Source organism: Tenrec ecaudatus, chromosome X, assembly GCF_050624435.1.
Source record: "Tenrec ecaudatus isolate mTenEca1 chromosome X, mTenEca1.hap1, whole genome shotgun sequence".
In the NCBI taxonomy this organism is placed as follows: Eukaryota; Metazoa; Chordata; class Mammalia; order Afrosoricida; family Tenrecidae; genus Tenrec; species Tenrec ecaudatus.
This window is the reverse complement of record NC_134548.1, coordinates 39,301,931-39,317,459: the sequence shown is the minus strand read 5'-3', so window position 1 is coordinate 39,317,459 and position 15,529 is coordinate 39,301,931.

Here is a 15,529-nt window from a genome sequence, read left to right as displayed (position 1 = left end):
ATGGATACCATGAGGGTAGGGGATGGTGGGGGACAAGGGGGAACTGATCACAATGATCTACTTACACTCTATCCTAGGGGGATGAACAACAGAAACATGGGTGAAGGGAGGTAGTGGACAGTGTAAGATATGAAAATAATAATAATTTATAATTTATCAAGGGTTCACGTGGGTGGGGAGGTGGGGGAGGGAGGGGAAAAGAGGTTAACTGATACCAAGGACCCAAGTTGAAAGAAAATGTTTTGAAAACAATGATGGCAGCATATGAACAAATTTGCTTGATACAATTGATGTATGGATTGTTATAAGAGCTGTAAGAGTCCCTAATAAAATACAAATATATATATAATATATAAATATATATTTGTATATATAAATAATATATTATATAAAATATATAATATTAATATAAATAAATAATATATATAATAATATATATAAAATAATGTGCATTGGGGAAACATGGGTCATTAAATTGTTGTTGTCTTCACCTAGCAGTTGGATTAAATCAACTGCTTAAATTATTTATGTGCTAGCCCCAAAAATTTGCATAGATATAAGAGTGAAAACAAGAATCTAAGATAGAGGAAAACTTACATTCCCAGTTTTTATGGTGAAAATGAAAAAGGACAATGGCCTGGGGTTGGTGGTCAGTAAGCAATACAATTACTGGAAAACTGATAAGTTTCTGTGGGGATATTAGTACAATTAGATTATTGTATGAAGAATACCGCAAAAATAACCCATTTTAGGAAAATGAATACAAAACGAGTCACAATGGGATAGAGATGAAAGATATCCCATATATCCAACTTTTCCAAAATGCTACACTCTTTCATTTTCCCTGACATCACCCACCCCTCTTCCCCTTAAGATGTTTCCTCATGTTCTAGGGTTTGCAGTTCCCTTGACATTCTCACAGAGCTCATGAATCGTGAAGGAAATGGTTCACAGAGTGGTGGGTGCCGCTAAATTCCAAATTCAAGGGTTAGGCCTCAATCTGGAGGCTCCTCTTCACTCACAAGGGTGATGATAAAGCGAATGAAATTAGGCCAGGTAAAGGGTCCAACTCAAGTCCCAAGAACCAGAAGTCAGGCAGAGACAAGCCAGATGCAGACCCAGAACAAGAAGCAAAATATCCAGAAGTGAAAACAAGTTTGCTTGTTTGTGTGTGCTCAGTTGAGAAGAGGAGATCAGATCGCAAAATGAATGGTTTTGGTGGAAATGTAGTTTTGCCTTCTGTAGATCTAATCCACATTGGGTAATGACTTGAACCATATCTTCTAGTGAGGTGAGGATTGGAAATATATCCCACTCTAATCCTGTCTCATCAGCAAAACAGACAACTCCCTCGCAAATGGGATTTTAATCAGATTTGCAGAGTTTAGAATTTTCAATACACAACAAAAGGATGAATTAGGGGAAGGGCCATATTATATAATTAATCACATTTCAAATAACTAATCAAACCAGGGAATAGAGAATTCTGAGTATCATGCTAAAATCTGAAGATCATCCATTACTCTGGCCATTTATTTATTAAATAATTAGTTTGTTATTTAGTCAATGAATGTTCATAAGCACTTAAAATGTGCCAGAAACCAAATTTGGCCCTAGACATGACAAAATGAACAAAAAGTTAATATGTTAGGGGTCATATTTCTAAGATATTACTGCATTCATGTGAGAAAAAAATTAGACATTTTGAAATGCAGCATTTTTAAGCAACTAATTTCAGATGAAATTGATAATACACTGGAAATCTACTTGTGAACTTTGGTTAAAAATAAATTCTTTACTTATGATTATTAATACTGTGCCCAAATCAGCACATTTAAAATAAAATATCATCTGACTGTTTACATAACATGGCCTACCAAATGAAGAGGAAGTAATCATTTATCAATTAACACGTCAATCAGATTGCCCTTGGGAGCCTTGGTGACACCGTAGTTAAAGCGTTTGACTGCTTTCCAAAAGACTTAAACCCACCAACCCTTCTTCAGGAGAAGGATGTGGCACTCTGCTTCTGCAGAGAGTTTCGGCTTTGAAAACCTTCTGGGGGCAGGTCTCCTCTGTCCTGCGGGGCCTCTATATGTCAGATTGATTCATGAGCACTGAATAAATCTTGCCCTTCTGAGAGAAAAAAGTAATTATTACAAAGAAGCTGTTATACAGTTGAACACACATATGTGAGCCTAAATAAAACTGAAATATTCATAATATCACGATGATTCTCAGGATAAATGTGGGTAATATTTATTCTATAATGACAGCATAAACAAGGAAAATGTTAATTTATAAAAACTTGTAATAAGGAGTTTCATTTCGCTTGAAAGGCAGTAAAGTACAAATAGGCAAATGTCCATCAGCATTTACCAGCCCTCAGACATGGGACAAGTCATGACATTTCCCTAGATTCCAGATTTCTAGTTTTGGAATGGGGATTATTCAATGAGGTTCTTGTAATGATATATTTAATGCACTTAATCCAGTGCCTTGCACATGATAGTCATTAAATATTATTATTAATGTTGCTGCTTTTGTAATTATTAATTCATCCGAGTGAGAAGGAATAATTTAAATATATAAGAAAGTACATTATGCTGGGTTAGATTTAGCACAAATATTTCAAAGCATTATCTTTGGAGTCAAATGTTACTTATATAATTTGAGACAATCTGTGTGGTAATCTCTTTAAGTCTTAATTTCAAAAGGTACCTGTCTCATCATTACGGAAAATCCAAGAATCAATTGTTGAGCTTAACTGAGAATCCTCTGATAATAGCCCTGGTAGCACTGCCAGGTAAACGTTAGACTACTCACCTCAACATCAGTGGTTCAAATTCAGGATCAGTGGTTCAAACCCACTAACCACTCTTCCAGAAAAAGTTGAGGCTTTCTGCTCCTGTAAAAATTTACAGCCTGGGAAATCATGTATAGGGCCGCTATGAGTTGGAAATTGATTTAATGGAAGTAGGCTAGATACAAATTTTTGTCTTAAAAATATAATAAATGTCTAGTCTCTAAGCTTATTTCCAGTACCTAAATAGAAGATACAAAGTAGTAAAATGTACTGTTACTTCCTGTCATTCAACAACTTTATTTTAAGCATTTGCTTATATAGAGGGACATGAATGGTCCCAAATGCCTTTCCACAATGCTATCTCTCCACCAAGCTTCAATACAACTTCTCAAACTCACTGCCATTGAGTCGATTCTGACCTATAGCGCCCCTTTTGGAGCAACATAGAACTGCTCCTGTTGATTTCTGAGACTGTAAATCTTTACTGGAGTAAAAAGCCTGATCCTTCTCCCGAAGATTGACTTGTGATTTTGAACTGCTGACCTTGTGGTTAACAGTTGAACACAAAACCCACTATGCCACTAAGGCTCCTCGATACAGTGTACATATTCATTTTTCATTAGCATTAAGGCAACAGTGGCTTCAAGGGAATGTAAATGGATTAGCTGCTTTGGGTAATACAAGAAACAATTAAAATACGATATAGAAAGACGGTTGAGAAGTGGGGCCAACGCCTATGCATGCAGTTAAGACATTCAGAGCATGGAAAATGATCCATGAATTTGGAGATCGTCCGCATGAAGATAATGGAGGGGGCCGTGGAGGCGATAGAAGCAAAGGTTCTGAAATCCACTGCCATGAAGTGGATTCCAGCTCAGAACAACCCTCTGTAGTATCTCGGCGGTTCCCTAAATCTCTGTGGGAGCCAAGAACCTCCGAGGGGGTTGATGAGTTTCATTCAAGGACCTCACAATCCACAGTTGAAGTCCTTAATGGAGAGAACTACCAGAAGCAAGCAACAAGGGCGTGAACAATGACGGGTACCATATGTGCAGGTACTTATTTGATGTTTTTCCTAAGCCTGGGTTTGCATTTTAAAAATAATTTAGTCCAGTTATTTCTGATTCATTGGTATATCATCTTTATACCCCTTGAAAAATTATTTTTTTCTCATTCATGGACTGCAGTCATCACTTAAACAAATCATCAGTGTGTGTTTTCTTTGTACCAGGACAATGTAGCTATTTTTATCAGTCCACTGATATGGTAAATGGAGTCTCATATATTGGACAGCATCTCAACTAAATGAAAGTCTTATTGGCAAAATTAAGTAGAAACATAGCATGTACTTTTTCTCGAAGATAAACATGCATGTTCAAAGAAATGCATGTTCATATAGAAGTTGCTAGTACATGTATCGAGCTCTGATATGCTCATCTAAATACCATTTTGCAGTGAAATGCAAACTAGGTCTGAAGTGTTATTCATATTTCTGAATGTTTTACAATTATTCCCACACCTAGCTCTATCGGAGATCACCATCACAACTTCAATTTAAATAAATGTCTTCCTCAATTTAATTCATTACATTTGCCAGTATTCTTTTCTGACTTACTTCTATACATTCTATATAATGGGAGGGATATCTAGGTGGCACAAATGTTAAGTGCTTGACTACTAACCCAAAACTTGGCAGTTCGAATCTCAGGAAGCACCTCAAAAGAAAGGAACCTGCTTCCAAATAGTCACACCCTTGAAAAGGCTGTGGAGAAATTCTAATCTGCACTTATGAGGTTGCAATGAAGCAGGTCTCTGTACACCTGAGGGTACTAGGTATTCAGAATTACCTCTACAGTAATTGTTGTTGTTGCTTTATATGTGTTGAAAGAGCTTGTCCCTATGAACTTGCTCATCAACTTTTAAAATTGACATTAAATTATTCAAATTTATTTGTACTGTTTTCATGATGTTTTTATGTATGTTGAAGGGGACTTGTGAAGGACCTGTGTATATGATAAGGCTTTGTGGTGGCATAGTGGTTACACATAGGGCTGCTGACTACAAGGTCACCAGTCCCCAACTACCAGTCGCTCTGGAGGAGAAAGATAAGGATTTCTACTTGCGTGAAGAGTTCTAGTCTTAGGAGCCTAGGTGGGCAGTTCTACCCTGACCTAGGAGTCTGCATTTACTCAGTAGCAGTGAGCTTGCCCTTTTTGGAAGCCAAATCAATCTACCGTTGACTTTTCCCTTCATCTTTTTGCCTGCCTGGTTAACAATGATCATTCTTCTAGGATAGTGCAAAATGTGCAGGAATATGCATCAGAAGACTGCTTTCAGTTTTAGCTCTCCCACTGAGCAGGAGGGGGATTTCCTTTTACATTACCCAAAAGGTCATACTTTCTTTCATATTATACACATTACAATTATATTGTCATTACAAAATCAATATTGTACCAGCATTAAAGTTGGAAAATAAGAACTTGAAAGCTAATTAAAGTAAGACTTAACAAAATAATACTGTGATTTAATAACAGTTTGTAATTGAGAATAACTTTGAAAAATGGAGAATGATTAAAATTTAAAGTTGAACAAATATCATCTGAGTGTTATCATACTGAAACTACACAATTACATTTTTTATATTCTGAGTACAGTTATATTAAATTTAAAAAAAATTCTGGGGTAATTTACTGGAAAGTAGTGTCTACTTTAGAGAAAGGGGAAAGAGATAAAATATATTTCAAATACCACTAAATATCTTTCGGTTGTTTCTTAATTAAATTCAGGTTACTATATACTGGCAAATTATTATATTTATATACATTTTTGGTACTTAGGTTGCTAACTGTGAATAGTATGAGCTCCAATCCATCTCTTGAGGGCCACCCTGTTTTTCCCTGATGTTCTTTTTTACCAAGTCTGATATCTTTTGCTCCTGGATAAATAGTCCCTCCTGATAACATGCCCAAAGTTCATGAGGCATAATTTTAAGATCATTTTTCCAGGATCATTCTGCTTGCATTTCTTCCAAGGTGGAATTGTTCTTTTATCTGGTTTATTTAGTTGATTTTAATTTTCTTTGCTAATAACATACAGGTAAGTAAACATTATCAATTCTTTTCTTCTATATCCGTTGTTCATATTTCATATGCATAGGAGGTGATTGAAAATATCATGTCTTGTGCCACCCTGGTGGTGTAGTAGCTATGTTACTTATGATGCTGTGGGGATTTTTGTTTTCCTTATTTTGAGATGTAATCCATACTGAAAGTTATATTCTTTGATCTTTATTAGTGTTTCAAACTCTCTTTGTTTTCAACCAGGCTACTCGAGTGATCTGCAGATCACATGGTACTTATGATTCAAGTTTCTCCATTTCAGATACCACATTATTTTTCATATATCCAGCTTCCCAGATTATTTGCTCACCATATATATTGAACAAGTATGTTAAAATGGCATAACCTTGAACCTTGACAATTCCCCATTAAAAAAATCATTTTATTGGGGCTCATAGAACTCTGAGCACAAACCATCCATCCATCCATTGTTTCAAGCACATTTGTATATTCGTTGCCCTCATCATTCTCAAAACATTTGCTCTCCACTTAAGCCCTTGGTAACAGCTCCTCATATTCCCCCACCCTAGCCATTCTCCCCTCCATCATGAACCCTTGATAATTTAGAAATTATTATTATTTTGTCATGTCTTACACTGTCGGAGGTCTCACATCACCAACTTTTCTGTGGTCTGTCCCCCAGGGAGGAGGTTATATGTAGATCCTTATGATTGGTTCTCTCTTTCTACCCACCTTCCCTCCACCCAAACCCCTTGTTCTGCTCAAATGACTGCCTTCCATATTTCAGCTCTGCATGAGCAAAACTCAGTGTTCTTGAAGTCCCACTTTTCCCAGTGTTATCCATAATTTGCTAGGATCCATAAAACCACATACTGTTGCACAGATGCATCTGACATAAGCCATGGTATCCCTAATTGCATGTCATTTTCTGAATCCAATTTTTGTTTCTAGCAGCTTCCTGTTGATGTACCTCTGCAGCTGTTTATAGTTATCTTCAGTAAACTTTTACTTATGTGTTATATCAATGATCTTTTTAATAATTTACGCATTCTACGGCATCACATTTCTTTGGAATGGGCACGACTATGAACATTTCCCCAGCATAGACACATGAGCGCTTGCAGTTTTACATCCATTTAATGAAATAGTTCAATTGGTGTTTCATCATTTCCTGGAGCACCGCACCCTGGCCTTCAGTGCTACTTGGACTTTTTAGTTCAGTGACACTGGTACTTGTTCATATGCTACCCCCTCAAGTGTCTGAACGTAGATAAGTTATTTTGGTACTGCTTCCTGTGTCCATAAATGTTTTCCCACAGAATCTTGCAATATTGAAACTGCAGGTGTGGAAATGTCTTAGTTCTTTCAGTTAAGAAATGCCAAGGGTGGTCTTCCATTTCGGTTTTCTAATGCCAAGCCGTGGCACATTTCATTTGAACACTTCACTTTGTCTTGGAAAACTTCTGTGCATCTCTTTTAGTTCATAATTTCTTTCATCTACTTTAGCTTCTCTATGTTCCAGAGTAACATCCAATGTCTCTTCTGACACCCACTTTGGTTGGTATTCTTTCTTGTCTTTTTAATAATCATTTGGTTTCTTCATGTATCATGTCCTTGAAGCCACATCACAACTCCTGGGATCTTTGGTCATTAGTTTTCAATGCAGCAAACTTTTTTTGAGGTGGATTCTAAATTTAGGTAGGATATACTCAAGAAGCCCTGTTAGGGCTTCTGTATGCAAGGACAGCGGTTTGAAACCACCAGCCTCTCCGTGGGAGAAAGATGAGGCTTTCTAGTCCCATAAAGATTTACAGTCTCAGAAACTGACAAGGCCAGTTCTACCCTGTTCCACATGGTAGAATTGACTCAAGGGCAGTGGGAGTGAGCTTTTTGTTTTGTTGTTGTTGGTTGTACTCATGGAAACACTTTGGTTTTGGTGGATTTGTTTTAATTTTCTTCTGCTTCACCTTAAATGTTGATATGAGGAATGACCTTGCCATTTTTTCCCCTGATGATTGTGAGCTTCTCCAGCCTCCCTTTCTGCAGACCTAGTAGAGTGGACTGCGGTGTATTCTATCAGGTGACGGTATGTATCCTGGTGGTATGTATATTCCACCACATGTACAGTCACTGTTTATAGTGCAGAAATAAGCTATTTCTAATAAAACATCGTTGTTCTTTTAAAAGTTCATCCTTCGATCTCTAACATAATTTCTATCAACAAGGTCATATTTTTCCAACTACTGATTCTTCTTTATTTGCAGCTCTTGCATTCCAATTATTATTAGTTATCAATGCATATCAATGGCATTTTAATAATTTTGATAATAGATGTTAGTAAAAATATTAAAATCTATTTTCCATCTTTGGCATTAGTGGTTGGTGTGGAAATTTAATGTCTCCTTGTAGGCATATGGATATTATACTATTACTGACAGCGTTTCAGTAGATATTGAAATCTTTTTGATGAATCAGATGCTATTACTCTTCAATGTGTTATTTCTGACTTAAAAGATTATATGATTATCCAATTCAATATGCTTACTACCAGTCCATTTTAGCTCATTAATGCTTAGTATCTTAGTCTTCATGGGTTCCATTTCATTTTTTATAACTTCCACTTTTCCTAGATTTATACTTTGAACATTTCTTGATCTACTTATTAATAGATGTTTCAGCTATTTTTTTCTCATTTTGGGTTGAGCCACATCAACAAATGAAGGTCATGAAACCTTTATCCCATTCATGTCATTAAAGTCAACACTACTTTGAGGAGGCAGCTTGTCCCCGTTCGTACTTTGAGTGCCTTCCAATCTAAGGGGCTCATCTTCTGGAACTCTATCCGAAAATGTCCCACTGTCATTTCTTAACTTTTTATTGGCCAATTTTTCTGAAGTTGATCACCAGTCCTTTTTCTTAATCTGAAAACTCTGCTGAAACCTGCTTACCCTGGGGGACCCTGCTGGTATTCGAAGTACCTGTGGGAAAGCTTCTAGCATCACAGCAACACACAGCCACCAGAGTATTATAAACCAACAGGAAACCAGTGGTCACTTCATTGTAGTGAAAGGAAATTCCTCATTTTAAAACACCAACTTTGCTGACAATGTACACTTTTAAATATGATGGAGGATGACTGCCTCTTTACTCTTGTTATTCTTTGCCACTTCCTGAAGCAGCTAAAATTGCTAATGATTCTACGTGTCCTTTTTCTTCTGTGACATGCCACTCACTTTCACATACTATTTCATCTATTCCAACACTGGTATGGTTAGGGCTCCATACTCTCCTGAATGTCAGTCTCTAACCATTCGTTTTTTAATTCTCCCTAGACATCAAAATTAATCAATCTTGCCACATTCTTGTTAACTCCATCCTCTTCAAAGTGTTCCAACATTTCTAGTGCCAGCCATTAGCTTAAACCAGAAACATGTGCATGTTTTTCATGTATGTTGAAGGTTTCTATGCTGACATTGCATTACTTTCTCAGCCTAACTCTGCTTTGCTTAAATACTTCTTAATTTTGCAATAATTTAGATTGATAATTAGTAAAAGGTTGTATATACTCTCCAGTGTCTACCAGTGTCTGTGTTTGCTTTGCCATTTGGCTGTGAATTTATGTGTGTAGCTGTGTGTGTGTGTGTGTAGACAGAATGGACACCTGCAAACAAAGTTTTTTCTTAGTGATTGAGCATGCTTGACATTTTTGCCTTGTGTCTATCTTTCATTAACAGTATTCAGATGCTTAAGCTTTTAACTGTATAAGTTAAAATCTTCTGCATTGTATTCTAAAAGGCTTTCTGATATATGTGTTTTTTCCTTTTTGAGCCATATATTAATATCTATACCATTGGTTAGTTTCATGATATTAATAGTAGAATTACTACATGCCTCATGGAGGTTACTTGAATTATTTCTTAACAACCTGATTATTCTACCTCTACAGTATATCAGCATTATATACAAACTTTAGATAGATGGATAGATTTTGAGCTCACACTTAATCATAAGCTCTAATTTAAGATCAATTAGTTCTTATGATGTGGCCCTGTTCATATGAAGTGATCACTGAAGATATGAATTCTATAGCAAAGTGTGGTGAATAAATCAGATGATGTCCAGCTATAAAAAAGAATAGCATGCCTGGGTTTTAAAGGCTTATTTTTAAACAGCCATCTAAGTGAGATACCAACTTAATGCACAGAGAAGGATTAAGCCTGGGATCCAAGGATTTTAAATAATAGAAACTAAGATAAGAAGAGAGAACTGTAGTACAGTTTAAATTCTGTCACTCGGTTTATAGGAGGCTATGGATGACATTGAAAGCCCAAGTCCATTTGCATATCCTCAATGCAGATTAAGTCTCCATTGAACTCCCTCAGACCATGAACTAGGGATATGAATCGTCTTGCCTTCAGATGGAGTGTATTGGAAAGTAAATTACTAGAGTTATTGTTACGTTAAAATTTAACATTTCCCCGCTTGTTTTCTCTTTTGGCTCATTTTTAATTTGTTCAAGTTTCTATTATCTTCTTTCGTTTGGATTTAGGTTTTTCTGTGTTTTATTTTGTTGTCGTTGTTGGAGTTTTTTGTATAATTCTTTATATGAAATCCAGGATAGGTAAACCATAGAGACAGTAAATACACTGATGGCTCCTTAGGGTTATGACCATGGTTAGTGGGAGGGTAGTGGGAAGTTAATAATAATGGGTGCAAGAATATTGCAAACAGTTAAAAATTGGTTGTGGTGATTATTTCACTACCCCTTTTATTGTATTTAGGCCATTGTATTACATGGAATGTACAGTAAATGCCAGTAAAACAGGTATAAATCAAACTAAAAATAAAGAAGAAATTGGACAGCAATGTTTTTGTTTTGTTTCATTAGCCTTGTTATATATGTATCTGCATCTAGCTCTCTGTCAGTCAATCCCTCTTTCTAATCTAGCTCTTCATTGCCCACTAATAAGATATAACCCATCATCACATAATATATTTAATTCTCATGTCTTTGATGTCTCTTTTAATCTGAAATTACCCCCAGTCACTGGAAATGGCACCAAAAGGCACATAATGTCAACCGGTTTCATTAAAAGTGATGTTAGCATGCATTTTTGCTTAAAGGCCTGAGTTATTTTGGATGCCTCTATCTCACCCTTCTCACATCAGGTTATCATTTTTTTCTTCAGCTTGAGAATTACTTCCTGAATGAAAGTCATTATCTTAATTCCCACTGTCACAGTTTAAATATAAATTCTTAAAATATCTTATATTATTACAAACTTCTCATTGCACCATCTACAGCTAATTTTCCCCATTGTAGACTGACATTCACACTGATGGCAGAGTTTTCCTCTTGAATATAAATGCTATCATGTTACTCACTTTCTGCTCATTTCTTTGCTTGAAATAGTAATTTCAACGTCATTAATCTATCATCAAAATTTTGCTAAAAAACCATGTCTTTCTGACTCCACCAAGCAAAATAACGGATTTGCAGATCACTTGGCTCCAAATTCTGTTTTGACCTTAAAGTTGGACAAGATGGGAATCCAAGGCCCTGGGAATAATTGGCAATAATTTCAACATCCATTCATAACAATGACAATACAATATGGAACAAGGTAATAATATTATAAGTAAGGTTGGATTTTTCAAAGTTGAGAACATGTTGGTGTATTTTTTTTTGTTTTAGTCATAAATGACTGAAGTTAGCTTAAAACGCAGAAGTGTGTTCTGATATGTGGAACCTCTGCTCTTTGATAAAAAAGCACTACTCAAAAATTCCTTCATATTTGTAAGAAAAGAAGGAATAATTCAAAACCACATTGTCAATTTAACAGTGATTGCCAGTCAAACAAAGGAATATTTCCCTAAAGATTAAGTAGCCATGATAGACCTTTTAGACAATACTCCAGTATAACATTGAATCAGTTGATGTTTGAAACGGTCTAGTAATGAAATTACAAAATCATTAGTTCGAATAGTAGTAGGGCATGTAAAAAATAGAAGCAGAGGCTAATAATAATAATAACAATATTAACTGATAAGACTGATATGGCAGGCTATCCCACAAACACTAGCCAAGTAATGATGACTCTCAACAAATGTGATCCAAACCCAGTTCAATATGCTTTTACTTAAGGTAAATAGTTCAAATAGTAATAACTAGATTAAGGATACAAGTATGAGTATAACTGCAGAAAATGGTTAACATGTTCAGCTGATAACTACCAGGCTAGATGTTACAATTGACCTAGAACCACTTGTAAGAAAGCCTGTCAATATACTTCCCAAAGTAAACCACTGAAAATCCTATGGAGTACGTTTCTACTCTGAAAAACCAGAGTCCCCGTGAGCTATAATGACTTGAAGGTCATGCATTCTGTTCAATTTGTTTTCTTGTTTGGTTTATGCATATAGATAGTTCCTAAATGTCTCCCAATTTCCCAGAGTTGTATAAGTTGTTTACAGATACATTTCCTAAGCAGAGTGAGAAAGAACTATTTAAGTTTGAGAATGTGTTTGTGTGTTGTGAACGTAAAAGAGAGAGAGAGGAGAGAGAGAGAGAGAGAGAGAGAGAGAGAGAGAGAGAGAGAGAGAGAGAGAGAGAGAGAGAGAGGGGCCAGGTGAAAATTCACATATGAGATATTATGAGGTATCTGTAAATCACCCAAAACAATAAAAAGTAAAACCATCTGTTCAAAATGTTGCAAAGAGATGAGGCCAGGGATTGCAAAGTTGCTATGAAGAGTCAATATGAAACTGATTATATACATAGTATGCATTTGTATATTCAAAATCTATTAAATTATATACGTTGTATATAGGTATTATATATTGATTTAAATATATACATATATAGGCTATATGTTTTGTTTTCTTGCTTTGGTTTATGCATATAGACATGCATAAATGTGTATATATGTAGATTTGTATGTATATACTAGCTATATGGGTATTTACAACTATACATACATATAATAAGCTAAGCAGAGTGGCATACACATACATATTTGTTGTTGTTAAGTGTCACCAACTTGTTTCTGATCATTTAAACCCTATGTACAGTAAAATGAAACATTCCTTGATCCTTTACCATCTTTAGGAGAAAGACAGGTTTTCTACTCCTGGAAATATTTCTAGTACCAGCTATCCCGCATCAAGCTGCATCTGAAATGAGGCATGCGGATGAAAGGAAAAGAAAGACACATGTACAAAGCAATGGATTGGGAGGACAACAGTCTGATGGACTGAAGTACCGAGGCTTGGTTTTTACACTCTTCTCACAAGGGAATGGTTACAAAAGAAGCATTAAAGCACTTGCTCTGTGAACCTCTACTTATCTGGGCCCACTGTCTACACACTTGAATGCTAAAAGCACTGTATTCTAAGATGAGCACAATGACATGCAGAGTTTAAAAGAATCTTAAAGAGGTCATAAACAACTGAGTTATCTCTCAATGCTTTTAGCTACAAGGTAAACAGAGGCACAGGGAACTAATTAGCCACCCACCAATTAACACCCTGACCAGCCTAAGGGCCTCCTACACATGCTTGCAAACCCACAAGGGTAGTGTTACTCTATCCTATAGGGTCATTGTGATTCCGTAACAACTTGATTGAAGCAACTGTTTTGTTAATTTTATTATACAAAAGGGAAGGAGATCAGTTACTTATAAGAAGCATCAGAAGGGTATAGCATCATTAACGCAGGGCTGCAGGGCCTGGCAGTGTTCTGTGCTGTGCATCCTAGGATCACTATGAGTCAGAAACAACTTGAAGGATCCTAGCAACAAAAACTAGACATCTTGAAGGAAGCTCTTGGCCCCAAAATCAGAATCTTGTAGCTATTGAGACAAATTGAAGAATTAAATATTTAGAGTCAATATACCTCTTTTTGGTATAACTTTTCAAATTCTTCTTTAACATATCTGTTTTAAAAACTTTAGAAATAATTTGGACAAAATAAAGAAAAGTAAAGCGAGAATAGATTTGGGCAAATGTTGCTGGATACATACATGATTTTGCAGGATTTATTCTTTAGAAAATTATTTGCAAACAATAATCATGATAGCTTTGCCAAGTATTTCCCCTTAGAGCTGAATTAATGTTACCATTATGCTATGGAAAAATCAAACTAGTCAAGGAAAGGGCAATTCTATTTTTATTGATATAATTATTGAAGAGTTATGGCAATATTTTTAAACCTATAGGTGTAATTGTTTTTGAACAGCTGTTAACTATTCTGAAATAACATAAAGGCTACTAGATGAGTGAGTTTCAAATGCTCGTGTGTGTGTGTGTGTGTGTGTGTGTAGAGAGTGATATTCAAAAAAACTTTTCTTTTTATAACTTTTCATTTGTTTCTTAAAGTTAAAATAATTATTTATGGAGGACCTATAATAAGGAAAGCTTTGATAGGCATAGCAGTTATGAATACGGATGGCATTCAACGAATTACACTGTGCTTGTTGAAATATTACAATGGACCCTTATCTTTATATGAAAAATACTCTATTTGGACTCCATTACAGTGCAACTTCCCCCTTTTCAACTGCTCCTCTTGGAAACTTCAGTTTTCCCGATGATCCAACAACTAAAGGGTTAACAGGTGCTGCATCCGGAGGACTCAGGACAATGATTAGATGTCCTTTCAAATTAGTAAGCATTTAAATCTATGTCTGTTCAATATTTTGAATGTCAACCCTGCCTGCAAGATAAGCGGGGTATTCAAAAAGCTCATGGAAAAAAAGTTATTGTCTTTTAAATCCATTTTTTCTGTGAAATTTTGGGGTCCTTTTATAGATATGACATGATTTTTGCCTCCCAGAAATTCATTTTCTAGTGATAGAGCTATTGTTGTTGTTAGTTGTTTCTAAGTAGCCCACTCACAACTGGATAAAATGCTGCCAGGTTGTGAATTGGATGGGACTATTGTGATCCATATGCTTTTCACTATCTTATTTTCAGAAGTAGACTTCCAGGACTTTATTTCTTGTTCTCCTTAGTCTGGAAGCTTTGCTCGAACTGGTTTAACATCATGGAAACATGAAGTCTCTGCAGACAGATGGGAGGATGGGATATCATGTCAATGACATTCTGGACTTGTAATGGGGATGAGAGCGGAGGATGAGAGCAGAGGAAGTTAATCCTCACATTGGGGTTCTGAGGTTACTTCTTAGGGAATATTGTATTTGATGATGAGCCGTCAGTCAATATGGGTGAGAGGAGAGGGTATTCTAGCAAAGAGAACAACCTTATTGAACACAGAAAATAGTTGTGTACCTAATAAATACAGGGGTATATCTAGAATGTGTGTGTGATAGGGAATAAATGCAGATTGAGACAGTCACAAAGACTGGTGGACTTTTTAGAGTGGACTTTCATTTCACTTCTTTTTCACGGGGAGTCATAGAAGAGTTCTATGGATAAAATAATCATGAGATGATCTGAGTTTTACAAAGATAATCTGGAGACAATATATAAAACAGATGGGCAAGGACAGATAAAGAAGTCAGATCTGGGAGATCATGTAAGGATTTTTGCCAATAATTAAAATCAGGGATTGGCTAACCTTTTCGGTTAACGTCCAAATTGTAAATGTTTTACAATGAGCCATATGGTCTCTGCTGAAGCTACT